This window comes from Prionailurus viverrinus, chromosome B3 (assembly GCF_022837055.1).
Source record: "Prionailurus viverrinus isolate Anna chromosome B3, UM_Priviv_1.0, whole genome shotgun sequence".
Lineage (NCBI taxonomy): Eukaryota > Metazoa > Chordata > Mammalia > Carnivora > Felidae > Prionailurus > Prionailurus viverrinus.
In genome coordinates this window covers 51,582,426-51,596,207 of record NC_062566.1, presented here as the reverse complement: position 1 = coordinate 51,596,207, position 13,782 = coordinate 51,582,426, and the positions used below count along the sequence as shown (strand labels likewise).

Sequence of the window (13,782 nt, the reverse complement as noted above, 5' to 3'; positions counted from 1 at the left end):
GGGCTGGTAGAATGAAGGAAATTTTGATACTTAAACAAAATTTTTGGTAAAAGTCAAGTAAAACAGAAATTAAAGTACCTGAAATGATGGGGAAAGAGCACCCCCAGAAAGCAGAGATACCACAGGTGAAGACATGGTGACCTGAAACAACATGACACAGTGGGGGACTGCAAGGGGCCACACAATGCTAAAGCCTAAAGCACAAAGTGGGACAGCATGCGGGGCTAGAGAAGTAAAGGGGCCACAAGGTTAAAAGTGTACAAAAGCAATGGAAAGGACCAAATGCCAACAAACTACATAGAGTGAGCACTTTCCTTAGATTTCTTTCCACTAAAAGCCAAATTAAAAGAGTGTCATTTTCCTGGCCGTCAAGATTCCAGGAACCAAGGAAATGATGAATCCTTAAGAATAATGTTTGGATCCTGACCGAAAGATAAAGGGTACTAATCTTCCGATGTCAGCGGATTGTCCACTTCCCTGCTTCTCTCCCCCAGTGAACCAAACATCGAGATTGGCTCAGAGGTCTAGACTGATAGCCAGACTGGGAACGTGTCTAATCCTTGGCTCCAAATGACCTATTAGCACACAGCCTTCTGCAACCTAAAAGTTTTGTTTTGGTTTTTTTTTTTTTTTTTATTCCTGGCTTTAAGAACTTAGTCCAGGGTAAATTGCACTCTCAGGGAGTGGTGCTCCCCTAAAGTTGGCCATCGTGGAATTTCTGCAAAGAATTCAGGCATCTAAAGAATTGAACTTTTTTTTTTTCTTTGCTACCATGGCAGACACAGAACAACTCCTAAGGGTTCTGCCTCCAGGTGGGTGGCAGTTTGACTCTCATCAAGCCCCTGGTCACCCCCTAGCATCTTCATTCAGTGCACAGAGCCCTCTGCCTGCAGCGGGGGGGCTTCCTTTCTTGATGGAGAAAATACGAAATGACTGGATGCCAGTAAAACAGGCGCAGCTTTCTGGGTCAGAAGTTGGCTGGGGAAGGGCCCTGACTGCCAAGTAACTTGCAATGATGTCAGAGCCGAGCACAACCAGAAAACACCAGCCAGCCAGCCAACAAAAGCCTTAAGAACAACAGAAAAATCACAGAGCTGCCTTGCCAAAGCTGTTCTTTCCGCCCCCTACCCCTTTCTTCGAATAGGAAGAACAGCAGGAAGAGAGTTTATATTTTAAAAGACTCTCCCTCCTCCTCCCTCCTTCTTCCTTTTGGTAACAAAGTGTTAACTAGTGAGGAAACAGTGCTCAGGATGAGTCCCCCAGCAGTTCCTTGGGGTGTCTTTTTTGAGTTCCTTTTCAAGGCTGTCAGTGGAAGTTTCGGAAACAACTCAGAACAAGGGTACTTTTTCTAAATGTGAGCATGTAACTTTGTGCAGGGGAGAAAGCAGGAACCATTGAAGAGAGGAAAATCCTTTCTCTTGCCCCCTTCACTCTTTGACAGTAACTAACCATACTCAAATGAAAAGGAAAAGTTTGGTGGAAAAGCTCTTCTTTCTTTTTCTTTAAATAGGGGTATCTTGGTTCATTCCAGCCATTTAGAGCCCTCAGTGATTCATAACTCAACTGGAAATTAATAAAACACAGCCCCCGTTCTTGGAAATGAAGTTTGGATTAAAATCTTCTTGTTTTGGAATATATGGCCTTTTTTTTTCATTTGTGACAGTCAATTTTAAATGATGTCACTTCAAGGACATTTTCATTTCTCCCACAACATATTACACGAAACACTTGCCTGTAAAACCGGCTCATTAGCCTGCAAAATTATACTGTACTGAATGGCTTTCATTCAAAGTAGAAATGGGATTTTTAGTAGGCAATTTCTGTATTTTATAAAGATAAAGCAATGTTTGATTGCTTCTTCCCAGCTGTTTTGCTTAGTGGTTATAAAGAGAAATTGGAGGGGGTTGGGGGGGGGGCGAGAAAGGTAATATGGGGGCGGGGTGTGTAAGGGTGTGTTTAAAAAATAAATCTTAGATTAGGAAACCGAGGCAGAACTTCACAGAACAACTGGGCCTGCTGCTCCTCGAGGCTGCAAGGATTTGTCCTCTGGATTGTCTGGAGGAAAGCGCTGAAAAAAAGTGAGGGAAGGAGAAAAAGAGGGAAAGAGGGAGGGACGCGACAGGGCTGCTTGTCAGGCGGCGGCAGCCACGGCGAGCTGGATGACTGAGGCTCCGGGAGTTGCTGAAGGAGCAGCCCTTCAGAGGCGGGGAGAGGGAGGGTGCGCGGCAGAGCGCCGGGGAGGAGGGACGCGGAGGCCACCGCGGGGTCAGCGGGGCCGCGGCGCCGGGCTGGGGGGCTCCAGGCGGCGCTGGCCGCGGCGCTCGGGCGAGGGTGAGCGCGCCGGGCCGCCCGCGCCTCCTGCCGTCCGAGCCCGGGGGTGGGCCCCGCGCCGCGAGCCGCCTAGTGCGGGGAGGGAACCAGCTCCAGCTCGCCTGATGGATTGACTTGGAGATGGATCGAATTACACCATTTGCCTTGCCTCGATTTGTTTTGCTCCCGCTCCGTCCCGCTGCTGCTGCTGCTGCTGTCGCTGCTGCAAGGACTGGTGGTGGCGAGTTGCAGGATCATATCGAGGAAGCCAAGACCCAAAGAGAGAGAGGGATATATATTTTTTCTTTTATTTTCTTTTTTCCCTGCGCGTGACAAGCTGCTTTTTTTCCTCTTTTTTTCTTTTTTCCTTTTTTTTTTTAATTGTTACCAGCCGACCCCCCATGAGGTAAGACCATCTTGTAATCTGCTAATGCTCTGGGCTCCTGGTGGGGATCGGACCCAGATCCTCAGAGCCCGAATCGCAGCCCGTGTGTGTGTGTGTGTGTGTGTGTGTGTGTGTGTGTGCGCGCGCGCGCGCGTGTGTTGTCACTGGAGAGTTGATTTCTATTGCCAGCAGCTCTGTCCGCCTGCGGACGCGCAGCGGGCTGGAGAGGTTTGGCGGACCCGTCAAAACTGGCAATGGGGGAGACCTAGGGGGAGGGGCACGTGGACTTGGAGACCCCCCTCCACTGTGCACCCCCCACCCGGGAACAAAAAAAGGGCGGAAGGAGGGGGGCAAGTAAAAGTTTCTTGCCAGGCAGCGCCGGCTCGGCGCTCCCCCGCACGCTATCAGTGGGAACCCGGGCTGCTCGGGTGCTCGGGCACGGCGTCTCCAGCCGGGGCGGGAGCCGCGCCGAGGCCGAAGAGCCGGCTGCGGACTCGGCCGCCCCCTTCCGCCCGCCGGCCCCGAAGCCGACGCCGGGACCATCGGGGTCGCGCAGCGCCCGCAAGGCTAGGAGGGGACCCGCAAGCATTCGCCTGCGCCCGTAGAGGGGGCGCAGCGCTGGCACCGAGACCCTAGCGGCTCACCGCGGAAGCCCGCTACCTGTCAGTGCGCCCCGGGCTCGGACGGCCCCCGGCAGCGCCTGGGGGCGGGGGCGGGGGCTCGGGTCCTCGGCCCCTCCATCCCCCCCAGCCCCCCGGGCTGCAGTCCGGAGGGCAGCCACTTCCCACCCGCCCTCTCCCCCTGCTGGCCGAGCGCGCCGCGGGCGGGCGCTGGGGCTAGGAGCTGCCCACAGCCCACCCCCCACCGCCCACCCGGCGCCCCGGTTTCTTCTGCCGGCCACTCTCCCCCGCAACTTTCCGTGCTTTGTTCTACGGCTGGAAATGATTTACGGAAGTGTCTTGGATAGGGTCTCCGCCAGGCGGCAAAAGCCCAGCGCTGAGATGTGTGACGTTCTCATCTACCCATCAATTATGGATGGAAACAAATAAGGAAGAGTCAATTTTGCATGAGCCCCTTCTCCGGCAGCGAGAGGCGTCCTGCAGCCGGGAGGGAGCCGCCGCTCGCGTCGGCAGGGGGATGGTGAGGAGGAAGGTAGGGAAACTTTTATTTCCCGTCTTGACAGCGATGATGTTTGTTCCTAGTCTGCAGAAACTGATACAGCAGCCGCCTTGGGTAATTTCGAAGGGCTTAAAGCTTGCTCTGTCGTGTGTAAGTGTTGGATTGAAATAAAAGGTCATAAAAGACTTGATGTGGATGAGAACTGGGTTTTAAGAATTTCTTCTACTAAATCGACTCTCAGGACCACCTCTGTCAGGTGATTGTTTAAATACCGAACTTGTAAAGAGCTGAATGTCATGGAACTAGAGGAAAATGAAGTAGCAGTATTAATTAAGGCATTAAAGGAGCTGAGGGTAGTACTCTGTTTCTGAGGTGACCAGTCAGCAACCCCAGTTGCCCTCACCAGTCTCAGGCGGGTGACTTTCACAGAAGGGACAGTAGATTGTTATTATAGATATATAGACTTTGTAAACAGTAATTGGACCTCATGCCCACCAGTATGGACGGCTGCTTTCTCTTTAAAATAACGGTAGTGTTTCCAGTTACTTGGGAAAAGAAAGGTCTGGGGTAATTTTCCTAAGAACTTCTGGGTACTAAGAATCTTAAGTCTGCAGTAAAAAAGTCTAGGTGCTTTTTTAAGGACTGTCCTTCCCTCTGCTTGTCCTTTGGAGTAGTAAAGTGGATTATTGTGTTTATTTCAAGGCTAAAGTCCTAGGGAAAGGTTTAACACTTCTTTTCTAAACTGTTTTCGTCTCTGTTCCTCGGAATAGGAGAAATACTTGTTTGGAGAAATTTTTCCAGGTTTCTTCCTTATAGAACTGAGAAAAACCTCAGACAGTTCAAGGTGAGGATTCCACTGTCCTTTTGGTAGTTTAAACAATAGGTTTTGATGCTGGTCTGTTCAAGTTGTTAAAAAATCCTATTGCTCTCTTAGGTGTCTAACTCGGGAAATTAAGTTGTATGTAGTTCTGTTGAACATAGTGAGTGACAGGCATATTCTGTCAGGCTGACAAATATTACACAAACATTTACCCGGCTTAGATAAATAGAAGTTGCCAAGTAAACTCTGAGATTTGGCCCCAGATTATCATGCATTTAAAACATCTTAAGGTAAATAAACTATTTACCTTAAGCCATAGCTGGGTTTTGTTTTTTATAGTTAGTGTCTGTGCTTTGATTTAGGTCCCTGGCTTGTGCTGTCAGAAAGACAGTTAAGTAAATAACCCTAGGATCTCCAAAATGTGTTGTTTAGCAAACCATTTTCTTCCATTAGCACGTTTAGTTAGATTAACAGCCAGTTACTGTTTCTTACTGGATTCTGCAGAATATTGCTACCGGTCATCGCTTCTACCAGAGATGCTACATAGATTACCTTTTTTGAGGAACATTTCTGTGATGCAGGACAGTATGCCAGGAATATTGTGACTTCTCCATCACCAAACATCTGGTTAACTCCAGTTTGATTTCGATTTGTGGGCATTCTGCCCTCTTCCTTTTTTTTGCTTTCTGTCTTCTCTCTTTCTTTCATTTTTTTTTCTTTGTTTTTGTTTGTTTTTTGGGTTTTTTGGTGGGTTTTTTTGGTGCCCACTAATAGCACCATCCGGTCATGTCTCCCCTGGTTTGATGGATTTGAAAGATGCCTGTGATGTAAACCTATTAGTCCTTAGAGTGAGGGCAACTTAGAAATCCGGTGGACTTCAGTTCACTGGCCGCTTGCAGCGCAGGAAGGATCTGTCCAGTAACTGTGCTCTGGGTAACTGGGCCCCTGCATCCTTGTGTGGTGGTTTCTAGTGCTTGAAAGGCACACAGGCAAGTAAGCAGGAACCAGAGCTTTGGTTCACAAAGATGCCCATCATTGTTAAGGACTTCTTGAAACTGGAGAAGTTCTTCACTTCTTGCTGCTCCATCATAATGAACGCTGGTAATTAGCTTAGTCATTGTTCTTGCATGTGAGTTTCACTAAGATACAAAGAGTGAAAAATGCATCTGAAATGGGGTCATTTTTTACCCTTCTGATGCATTTTACACAGACTTAGGAGCCTGGCTGAGTGCCTAACCATTATTGGTGTCACCGTAGGAGGTGAACTCCCTCCCTCGCATATTGCAGGATAAAATATTACCTTTTATTTCAATTAATAGACTTTAAGGCTGCATATTCTAGGTTCATTTCTAGAGGAAGCAAGAGGTACTCGGGGTATGCCAGCCAGTCGGTGTTTATTGAGTACCTGTCATTTGCAAGGAGCTGTGCTAGCCAATGTTTCAACACCAGGTGAGGCAGACATGTTTCTGTATGTTCAACTTAAGTAAGAATGCAAAGAAATAGAGAATGGCAAAATGGATCCCTTGGCAAGAAATGTAAATATGCATCATTTTTTGAACCATGTTGTTTAATCCTAAAGATTCACACTAAGAATTCAACATCCTATTAGTGTAGTTCACGAGTTGAAACTGTCATTAGAGCAGGAGAACTCATGTGAATGGAGACTGAGCATTGAAATCTACCAAAGCCAGTGTCTTAGGTTGCTGCTTATTTCATGAACGGCTGCCTACTTCTCGTTCGGGGGGAAAAAGTGCTCTTTAATTTGTTCCCATGACACATAGAGAGAATAAAATTCATAGGACTGTGTTAAGCATATCAGAACCCTCTTCAGTTGAGGTGGCTGTTCTTGGGCGGACTTTTTTGTCCTCAGACCTGACAACAGCTAATACGTGCAGCTGATACAAGTGGGGCCGCTTCTACTTCCCCTCGTCCAACAGGAAAACTAGGAAATGTCCTTGCTTTGAAAAGCGACCATTTATGTAACCAAGGGTGATCAAATCAGTGGTCCACATAGATACCACATGAGGTGGACTTATTTCTCAAACTTTTCGTTTCTATTAAGCTTTTGTTAGCTCACCCAGATTAGCATTTTAACAACCCTGAAGTGAACTTCTGCCATTCTCTCTACTTGGACACAGTGTGTAGATCATCCATCATCCTGTCCTTGGCTACAACAGGCTGCTGGCTCCATCACCATTTGGAGCTACACAGAATCCATCCGACTGTGAACAGCACAGCTGGCTACAGCAATTTTTTCTTCCACACCACTGGCAGCATTGTCTGGCTGTGGTAACTAAAGTTAACACCCAGAACGGGAAGTTTCCATTGTTTGGCAACCTGTGCTGGGCCCCTCGTCCAGTTCTGGGCACACACCTGCAGTAAGACTCTGCTGACTTGCAATGGTGCGCTCCACGTGAGCAAGGACGTGCCACAGCCTGGTACAGCCCAAAGCAAAGCCTCTTTGGGCTCGATACAATTACAACACCAGAATTACAGAATTAGAAGGCTTTCAGACACCATTCTTCATTCACCATCAGAATGGAGTCTTTTGGAAAAAGGGAAGAACAGAATGAAAGTAGCCTTTGGCCCGTGACTCCAAATGACAGAACACAGAAAAGGACTTTGTCAAAGTTCTTTGGAGAACTGAACATGTCATTGCTTCCTCCCTTTTCCCAAAGAGCATGTGATGTAACTAAATCTGGGGCCCATGTCTAATAGAACCCAGTGCTTTCTATCACCTTTTTTTTTTTTTTTGGCTTTCTTCTTTTTTTCTAAGAAGATAACCTGTTACAGCAGTAATTGTTTGATAAAACAAGAGTGACATGAGGTGGATACGTTTGTTAAGTTATGTTGCAAAACTTTAAAAACCAACTTTTATAATTGGAAGTACTGCTTTTAGAGTTTGATGTGAGAGGGGGAGACTGCCTGGTATTTTGGTCAGGATAGTCTTCTCGCTTCTCTCCCTGATATTTGCTACTGAAATCAGCCACAGATCAGCTGGGATGATATGACGGTGATGAAGGTGATAGAGAAAGGGGAAGGGGGAAAACAGCAACAACCATAATACCTACCACTTACTGTTACTGTTAGTCTTGATCTTAATTACATCATGTAACCTTCAATCAACTGCACTATGTGGGCTCTGTTATTATTATCACTGCTTTATCTAAAAAGAAAACTCAGGGACCTGAGAAGTCAGGTCATTTTCCTGAGGCTGTACAGCAGGGAGGTAGGAGGTAGAGTCGGGATATGAACTTAGGTCTGCCTCACATGTCAGCCCACACCCTTTAGTCACGACACTGAATTGTTTCTGGGAACACGGACCACGCTACTATTTTGTGACTCCCTGATATTTCTGACTTTTGTTTTCAACAAAAGAGTCCTACTTTGAGGGAGAATTTTACACTGAATGAAATTATATGTACAGTGTGGCTATCCTCTTAAATTTTAACCTTGCTCTAAACTAAATCATATTGTTGCACTCTTCTTTCACTTTTATTCCTGGTGGCCAAATAATTATGACACTCTCCTTTTCAAGTGTCCTAGAACAGCATCTTCTTCTCCCGCCATTTTTCTCCATGGTAGGCTTTCCTGTCCAAGATTACAGTGGCATAGGACAAATGGCAATATTCATCACTCTCCACCAAAAAAGTGAGTCTGCATCAGGGTGCAATTGACATTCATTTCCCTGATCTTGGCAGGTGAAGATCCATTATGTATCCCTGTCCCATTTCCCAGGAGTATTTATGGGCCCCATCAGCAAAGACAGTGAGAGGTGCAGCTGTTCACGCATTAGTGGCACCAGGATGGAAAGTGTATTATTGAAGCTTGACTATGTGTTATATTGTAATACGTATTTTTCTTACTTATGGCTGCAGGAGAGTCCTTTTACCTATACGAGTAATCAGACACATTGTTGAGAAATTGTCACTGGTGCCTCAGCATTTCTCTGGTTGCCCTTTTTTTGTTTTTTTTTTTTTCTTATTCAGGATTCCTATGGGAGGGAGAACAACAAATACACATTACCACTACACAGAATGCTGAAATTTAAGGTGTTCAACATATATTTACGGGAAAGAAATACGGGTTTTAAGAAGTTCAGTATGTTGGTACATGTATAATAAGGCCTCGGAAAGATCTGCAATTACTTAGCCTATTACTGGAGTCTGTATTTAAAAATAAAGTCAGGAATTTCTACTCAGACGAAGAACTGGCACATATGAACCAGAGCAGATGAAGCTCTTTGAGAAAATAACACTTCCATTCCCAGGAGCCGGCTGTCAGCAGACCAGAGACTGACTCCCCCCTGCGTCTGCGTTGGCCTAGGCACCACTTGTCATTATAGGGGTCTCTGGAAGCTTTTTTGGTCTGCAGAGTTGTCTACACCTATCAGTAAGTCCCCAAACCTCCTCCCCTGGGTAATTGGTAGATCAAGTAAATAGATGTTTAAAAGCTACAGAAGGAGGAGAGGGAGGAGGGGAAGGAGGGGCAGAAGAAGGAATAAAGAATGTTGCAGTTGTTTCTGTTTTTGTCATTGCTGGGGTAACCATTTGTTCATTCAGTCATCTTTTACCAAGTGTCTGCTCTGACAAAGTAGGTGCCAGGGTGGGGAAATGGTTCAAAGAGGAACTGACACAGAGTTCCAGAGCTCAAGGGTCTTATCGAGTGGTATAGAAAAGACGAGGTGAACACATAGCCAAAATAAAATGGCGAGCATTGTAAGTGCCAGAAAACATGCACACAGACCTATGGAAATTGAGAGGAGTGAGAAGTTATTTCTGGCTAGGGTAGTCAGGGAAAGCTTTATGGAGCCACTGATATTTGAGCTGGTCCTTGAACTAGGTGGGATTTGGACAGGTGGACTGTGAGGGGCAGTGGGGGAGGTGGTGAGAGGGAGGGCATTCCAAGCATAGAGAACAGCTTAGGCAAAGGCCCTGGGGTGAGGGTGGGGGCAGGGATCTAGATCAGTTGTCCACATTTGAGTTATAACCTAGCACAGACTTGTCTTTCAGGTGTGAAGAGGCAGTTTGCCAGGCAATCCACAAATATTTATTGAGTATCTCTGGTCTACTCCTCTTAGCCATTCAGCAGATGGCCCCGCGGCTTAAGCCATCAGAATGAATGGGATCAATCTTGTGGCGATTCAGTAGACTGCTCTGTGATCAGTGCTAAAAACTCCATATCAACTGCCAACTGGTTCAGTGTTGCACGAGAACATTGCAAGGGAAAATACGATTTTTGCCTCAAGATGGTTCCCCCCACGGGGTTGTGTAGCAGAGCCAAACTAGAAGGCTCCTGCCTCATTGATTTCATCTTTTTTAACCTGAAATAACTCTAGACATAGACTCTATGAGGAATAGATTGCATACATCTATGAGGAGGATTGGAGATGGGAAAGGGGGATATGGAGAGAGGAAGCTGAAGAGAGTAGAAATAGCATGAGCTGGACTCTAGGTGCTCAGTCCACCCTGCAGGTCCCATGAGGCTGGATTGCCTGTTCATCCCTGAAAGGTAGCACAGCGAGTGATGTGCAACAAATATCTTAGTAAATGTGTCTATCGAGTTTAACATTTTATTACACTGCAGATGTAGCCTATCATGCCTGCAAAAAATGAGGTTGGAGCTGACAGTTTTTTCCCAATAAAATGAAAACGTAGCAGTGAACAACTTGGAAAGTTACTAATGCTTCCTTTTGGAAAATCTCGTCCTCCAGAGACCCTGGGGTTTCAGCTCCACTTTCTGGGTCTGAGCTTTCAAGATAAACTCAGCCCCATCAGTGGCTGCCCACATCCCCACCTTTCCAGCTCCCTCCCCACCTCCCTTCTCCTATGCCCAGCCCTACTCCAAGATAGGCTGTTGGGTATGAGGGTTTCCAAGCCATCGTTAACCCCTCAAGTTAACATAAATTGTAATCAAACCACTTAACCACAGTTAAGTTTAATGGTGGAGGTGCTAAGCTTCATGGAAAGAAAGACGGGTCATTCAGTATAGTATAAGCATGCTTATTAGAACGCATAATAAAGGAAAAATAAAATGAAAACAATTACATTAGGGAATGATTAAGCCAATTACTTTGCCAAGAATTGTTCCAGCGGTTCAGTTTTCCTTGGTATATTTAAGTCTTTTACAAGCTAATAGTTACGTGACAGACAGTCTGAGAGAAGACTTAGGTCTAAAGAATCACTGCCAATGAAAGATCAATCAGAAATTATAAAATAGGTCAATGGGGAAAACAGATTAAGCATATACAAGTTCAATATCGGGAACTTTTCAGGAATATTCCAGTGACATAAAGCAAAGAACCTGTTCAGTCAAATAATTAGTCTGGCTCCCACCCAGTTATTTTTTGAAGCCAAGGACACGCTGCCTCCCCCTGCATAAAAAGCACAGTTGCCTTCCAGACAGGACCTAAAATAAACTGGCCTGGCTCAACTGCGCTAATAATAGGAGCTAGCGCTTACTGTGTGCCATGGCGCTGTGCCCAGCACTCTAAATATGTTATCTAATTTAATCCTCAGGCTACCCCTGAGAGTATAGGACTGATAGGTAACCTCGAGCTAGCATCTACTGAGTGCTTACTGTGTGTCTGATACAGTTTTAAGTGCATATACTAAATGATTTGATCAGCGTTCGTTGAGGGAGGTATGATTATTAATAATATCCTAGTTTTATACAGGAAACTGAAGGAAACTGAAGTCGGGGAGGTTAAGTAATTTTCCTAGGGTCAAACCCCAGGGGACTTAGATCCATGAGAAAGAGCATAGCAGGGTGTTTAACACCTTGAACTCTGGAGCCAGCCTGTCGGGTGTGAGTCCTGGCTGTGAGTTCTGGCTGTGTGACTGATCAGCTGTGATCTTGAGCAATTTATTTGACCTCTCTGAGCCTCAGTGTCACCACATAAAAGGTGGCTGATGTTGGTAGTCCCCACCTGGAAGGGTTGTTGTGAGACCTAAATGAATTAATAGTTGAACAGCAGTTAGAACAGCGCTTGGCAGGTAGTGAGTGCTATATAGACGTCAGTGTCTGTTAAACAAAAGTAAATGCAGTCTGGCTCCAGAGCCCATGCTTTTAGCCCTTATCCTGTGCTGTCTCTTCACAGGTGACTTTATCATATCTCTTAACTGATATAGAGACCTTGAGGCCAGTTTCACAACCAGCTACCCTCTACCCTCGGTGCACCGTACTTGCTACAAATTCAGCCAGACTGGAAAGGAGTTTGGCTGGGGAGGTCCAGCAGCCTGGAGATTTAACCCAGACCTTGATGCCTGGTTGCATATCCCTGACCCTGATGTCAATCATTTCAGATTCATGATGGCAGAAATCTGGCTTCTACTGTTGATTGTTTTGAAGGCCGATACAGATGATTGGTATGTGTTCTGTGCTGGTTGCCCCCTGGGCTGATGAAAAGCTGAATAGCACCCCGAAAATCTAGGCACAGTCCCAGACTATTCCTGTCATTACCCACATCTTCGATCTCTACCAGTAGTCCTCTCATCAGAATCTCACATGGTTAAAATGCAGATTCCCAGGGCCCCAGCACTAGGAGCTCTGTTCTGCTGGGTCTGGAGTCTGTGTTTGCAACCAACATCTCAGGTGACTCGCACCCTGCAGGCCCTTCACCGTGCTTTGGGAAATGATGCTGTGGTGTGGCCAGAGCACGGATCCCCACCCCGACAAAGTGCTAGACTTCAAGTCTAGTGTTGGCAGGCCACTAGGTAGCAGATCTGAAACCTCTCCCCTACAGCACGGGAAGAATGGTGATGAGCCAGAGGCATCCCAGCTAGCTCATGAAAGAGTGAAGAAAGTTATAAAATCTGCTCAAAGCTAAAGAGGCTTTTTTCCCCCTAGTTGGCAAAAAAAAAAAAAAAAAAAAAAAAAAAAACAACTTCACAGTGAGCAGAAATTAAGAAAGAAAAAGGGCACTCACTTATTTCTGCTGACTGGCCTATATCATTTCATAAATGGAGTCCTAGGCCAGTATTCATAGCAACAGTTTTTGATTTAATGATAAACTGAGATAAGGGTAATCAAACTTCATGCTTCAGGGCATAAGGTGATTGCCTGCTGCGGTCAGGATGGAATTTTTTCCCCTGTGCTTTGCACAATTGACTAGATGCATTAGAGAGACTACTCAGGCTGCACTGGAGAGCTGGGGCTGGAGGCCCTAGTGAAAACTGCGCTGGGCGAGATCATATGGGAAATGGGCTGGTATGTGATGAATAACCCCACCATCCTTTGGCTTCATCATTTTTGTTTCATGTGAGGATTCTGCATACCATGACTGTGTATTTCTGTAAACCACATGATGAGATTGGGAGTGTACTATGTTTGGAATCAGATGACCTGTGGCCAACAGAGTGCTCTCTGAGTGACTGAAGAAAGCACTGTCCCCTCGGACCCTCAGTCCCCTCCTCTGTGGACTCACAATTATAATAAGCATCACATAAGACATCAGAGGTGAATGTGCTCCATAAAAGCCAGCTAATTGCTGCTCCTATGTAAGGTATTATTATGATAAAATGAATTACATTTTGTGGAATCACCATTTATTATAATCAGCAATATGTAAATCCCTAATCTACATGATGATATCAAATGCATAATCACAGTGTACATTCTTTGAGTTTTTAATCTGCCAAGCACTGAAGTGTTTTATTTATATTCTCTTAATGTAATCATCACATCAGCCCTTTGGGGCACATTATTTTTTATTCCCATTTTATAGATCAGGACACAGATGCTCGAGGAGCATCAGTTAGACTCCTATTGCTGTTATAACAAATGATCACAAATTTAGATGCTTGCAACAACACAACTGTATTACCTCACAGTTCTGGAGGTGAGAAGGCCCAGATGGGTTTCACTGGGCTAAAGCAGGACTGTGTTTCTTCAGCAGGCTCTAGGGGAGAAGCCATTTCCTTGTCTTTTCCACCTTCTAGAGGCTGCCTTCATTTCTTCACTTGTGGTCCCTTCCTCCAGCTTCAAAGCCAGCCATCCCTGACTCCGACTTCTCCTTCTATGGTCACATCTCTTTCTTGGATGTATGCCTCCCCCTTCCATCTTTTAAGGACCCTTCTGATTACATTGGGCCTGCCCAGATAATCCAGGAAAATCTCCCTCTTTTAAGATCCTTTGCTTAATCACATAT

At 45.8% G+C, this 13,782-nt stretch overlaps 1 protein-coding gene across 6 annotated transcripts in view; it reads left to right on the top strand.

The window, feature by feature from the left end:
* Positions 1-2,474: 2,474 nt before the first annotated feature.
* Positions 2,475-13,782, top strand: part of SEMA6D (semaphorin 6D) — a 55,046-nt gene continuing 43,738 nt past the window's right edge. For 5 of the 6 annotated variants that reach the window (XM_047863892.1, XM_047863890.1, XM_047863891.1 and 2 more), the window contains exons 1-2: positions 2,475-2,716; positions 3,663-3,847. The gene's annotated coding sequence lies outside the window, so the exon portion shown is untranslated. The remainder of the gene's footprint in view (positions 2,717-3,662; positions 3,848-13,782) is intronic. The other variant, XM_047863888.1, reaches the window with a different exon arrangement.